This window comes from Sinocyclocheilus rhinocerous, unplaced genomic scaffold, assembly GCF_001515625.1.
Source record: "Sinocyclocheilus rhinocerous isolate Xijiao unplaced genomic scaffold, SAMN03320098_v1.1 scaffold357, whole genome shotgun sequence".
NCBI classification, from domain to species: Eukaryota; Metazoa; Chordata; class Actinopteri; order Cypriniformes; family Cyprinidae; genus Sinocyclocheilus; species Sinocyclocheilus rhinocerous.
The window spans coordinates 15,297-19,317 of record NW_015649568.1 but is presented as its reverse complement, the minus strand read 5'-3'; the positions used below and the strand labels follow the sequence as shown (position 1 = coordinate 19,317).

Below are 4,021 nucleotides of genomic sequence, written 5' to 3'. Positions count from 1 at the left end.
AATTATTTTCTGTAATTACATTTATAATTACACTGTTGATCCATCCCTTACACCTTAACCCACCCTTAAACCTACCCATACCAACAAACCTGTCCCTAACCTTACCCGTATCCACCTCAATAGCAGCAAAAGTGTTTTGCAATACAATATGAACACAATAAGTACATTGTACTTAATTTTTGATGCAAGTACATAGTAGTTAAGGCCACTTAATATAAAGTGGGGCCCATTATACTACTGCATCATAACTTTGAGAATTCTGCTGTTACTGTACAACTGAAGGACTAGTTTCGAAAGCCTTGCGTGCAACATACAGTAGACAAACTCTGTTCTCCACACGATGCATCTATGAGCTTGCATGTGCCCCATGGGACATTCTGTAAATAAAGCTTTACAGCCTCCATTAAAGATTCATCAAACGCAGAACATCCTCAGTCTAGAATTTAATGGGTCTGTGGTTGTATATCATCCATGCAGCTGTTAAAATTTCTCTCTGCCTTAGTAGTTGAGTTTTTTTATTTGTTTATGATGAAGCCTGGCTCCCCGTTCTCTGCAGTTTCGTTTTATTTCATTCATTATTGTGCTGCACTATGGGAATGCTCCATCATGCCACTGTACATGAGTGTTTCTCAAGAGCCGCAGGTGCATTTGAAGGTTATCACTACACAGGCCTTTGATTTAAAGCCTTAAAAACTCACTCTGAGTTTTTAAGGTGCATACCCTACTCAGTCTTTCATCCATTCCGCTCTTTAAACAGCCCGTCGCTCCCGGGAGTACGTCTTATCCAGCTGAAAAAGAGTGTTTTGAGTCAGTCCAAATAGAATGAATGACATGTGCTAGGGCTTTCATACTGACTGGTTGGCATTCTTCGAGAAATTTCTTTGTAGGCTTTGTCAAACCCAAACATTTCAAACCGTAGTGCTATTTCCTTGGAGAAGGCCAGGTTTGGACTGGTTCCACGAATCAGTTCTTGCATCTGTCTTTAACATGGGGTGGTCTTCGTCATTCAGACTTCACACTTCACACTGCTGTCAGGGTGAGATTGCCAACTTACATGGTTTTGGTGCCTTTTTAGAATATATGAAATGGAGTTAAAGGAATTGTTCACCATCATGTTGTTCCAATCCCAGTTTCTTTCTTCTGGGAAACACAAAAGGAGAAAATTTTGAAAAGTGTTCACAGTGCTTTTTTCTATACAACAAAAACTTTCAGTGTACAGGGACTGTCAAGCTCCAATAAAGACAAAATGGCAAAATATATGTAGTCCATGTGACTTACAGTATTTCCCATTCTCAAGCCATATGATGGTTTCGTGTGAGGAACAGACAAAAATGTAAGTCTGTTCTGCCATAATTCTCATATCTTATTCACAAGTCTGCGTAGGGCTGGGTGATATGGCGATAATTATAACAATAAAATTTTTCATATCAATCGATATCGATAATTATCATGATACATTTCAAATCTTTATTTCTTTCAAGTATAAAGGCAGATTTTTGCTCCTAAGTGAAAGTTGTAGAAAGCAAACTGTTAATTGTGGTTTTAAACTACTCTTTATTATCAGAACATGACAAACACTTCACGTTTTTGAATTCTTTACACTTTCCCAGTCATTTTTCCTTAAGAAAATAAATATCTTCAGCACAGTTTGCAGTACAGTTTTATCGCCCAGCCCTTTTAAGACCTCTTTTGTGACAGTTTTTTTTTCTTTTTTAGAGCTTGACAGGCCCTGATTACCATATGCATTTGTTGTATTGAAATGTTGTATTGAAATATTATTATTAATATTATCAGGCAACCCAAATCTGTTTCTTGATTTGAAACAATATCACTCATTAGAACATGCAGAAACTAAGAAATTAACTTTTCTATTTAGATATTTATTTTGTTAAGGAAAATTAATGGTCTGGTTTCTACAACTTTCAATTTGGAGCAAAAATCTGGCTTTAAACTTGAAAGAAATAAAGATTTGACATTTATCGTGATAATTATCGATATCGCCTGATATGGAAAAAATTATCGTGATAATTTTTTTGTGATAATTTTTTTGGCCATATCGCCCAGACCTACTCTTACAAGAACAAGTTATTTGAGTGAACAAATCCTTTATTACAACAAACTTGAAACCATTTTAATGAAAGTATTGAAGTCTCCCTTCTGAAAATAAATAAATAAAAAACAATACAAAATAAAGCTGTACACCTTATGTATATTCAGTATGCAGTAGATAAAACAGCGCCACTCAGAGACATGCAGAAACAAGCAGATTATTCATATAGCAGTCTCTTTGCGCTTTAATATTCACAAACATTCACGGAAATCATACGGCCTTAACGTATAACTTGTTATTAATGCGACATACCTTTATCTGCACGGAGGGATGGTGTCCGCGAATATGAGCGAAGATGTTGGATGTATTGCCTGCTTTTGCAGCCACTTTGCGTCCACATTTTTTGCAAATTGGATCCGTCCTCAAGGACAACCCCGCGTTCGTTTTTTTTTTATATCCGAAGTATTCCCATACTGCAGATATTAACTTTTTTTCGGCGGGGATGGAGATTAGATATTATCTCTGTCTCTGTCATTTTCTGCGCTGTACGTGCGTGTTAGCAGCCGAGTGAATGCAGAGTGAAGCAGCCGAGCGGAAATAAGTTACATGTGCGCGGATGAGATTTTTTTTCATTCATTTTTTTTTTTACCGTAGATATGCAAATGTTTACTGTATGATAACCATGCACGTTCAAACCGTGATAAACCATCATACCGGTATATCGTTACAACCCTAGTTGGAAATGAAGGTTGATAAATGGTGACAGAATTTTAATTTGGAATTTTCAACATTTTCTGTGCCTCTGTCAGATGTTCACCTGTAAAACAAAGCCTTATATAAAGCTTAGCATGTACTAGTTTGCCATGGTAACACCCCAGGAGGTGAGAAGTTACCCTTTATAGCTCTGCTTTATATTACATCGATTAATAAGATATTCATGTTTTATTTTGTATTTTTTGAGTCATACTGTGGGTACATTGTTGTTTTAAGAAAGTTGCAAACAAACATTTTTAGCATACCTCTTAAAAATACTGGGTAAAAATTCAATTTGACACCTTGCTTTGAACATTTTAACAAGTCTATCCATTTTTTTCTCTTGTTGTTGTTTAAAGCAGTGTAGAACATGTTGTAATTATGCCTGTCTCTCCTTTAGACTAACACCTCTGCACCACCACCTCTCTAATCAACACTTTTTAATTAGCGCTTTGCTAACTTATTCACAGTGACGTGTGTGCAAAACTGAACCGACTGACTTCTTGCTAGACAGCAGTGTTGTCAACATGCCCATTATGGGCATCTGCCAGCAGTGGCCCTCTGGGCCCCATGGCGCCGTCAGTGTATGGGATAACAATGGTGAAATATGTAGTTGCTTTTCGGGAGATATTCTGGAGTCAAAGACCTCAGGCTGGTTGAATCCTTGCTGGCTTCTTCTCATAAAACTATGGGGAGATTAATTATGACATTTCACTGTCCTCATTAACTCTCTGGGGTCTGGGTGGGGGGTTGGGGAGTTTGGGGCCCTTGAGAAGTTTTGACATGCCCTGACATTTGTACTTTTTCAGTATCTTAAAGGGGTCATATGCTGCTGCTAAAAAGAACATTATTTTGTGTATTTGGTGTAATGAAATGTGTTTATGCGGTTTAAGGTTAAAAAAACACATTATTTTCCACATACTGTACATTATTGTTTCTCCTCTATGCCCCGCCTTTCTGAAACGCGTCAATTTTTACAAAGCTCATCGTTCTGAAAAGCGAGGCTTGCTGTGATTGGCCAGCTATCCAGTGCGTTATGATTGGCCGAATACCTCAAGCGTGAGACGGAAATGTTACGCCCCTCACCATACTGTGATGATGCCCTGTCAGGCCGGAGCGAGGAGACAAAAACATGAAAACCCATTACAAACGAGGCATTTGTTGCATCCAGTGGGGACATAATTACGGATTATAATGACTTATACTGTATTTTTACGC

General features: G+C 37.7%; 1 protein-coding gene across 1 annotated transcript in view; it reads left to right on the top strand.

The window, feature by feature from the left end:
* LOC107710660 (liprin-alpha-2-like) overlaps window positions 1-4,021 on the top strand; it is a gene marked incomplete at its 3' end in the record, with an annotated part of 51,029 nt that overhangs the window by 34,377 nt on the left and 12,631 nt on the right. The window lies entirely within an intron of this gene.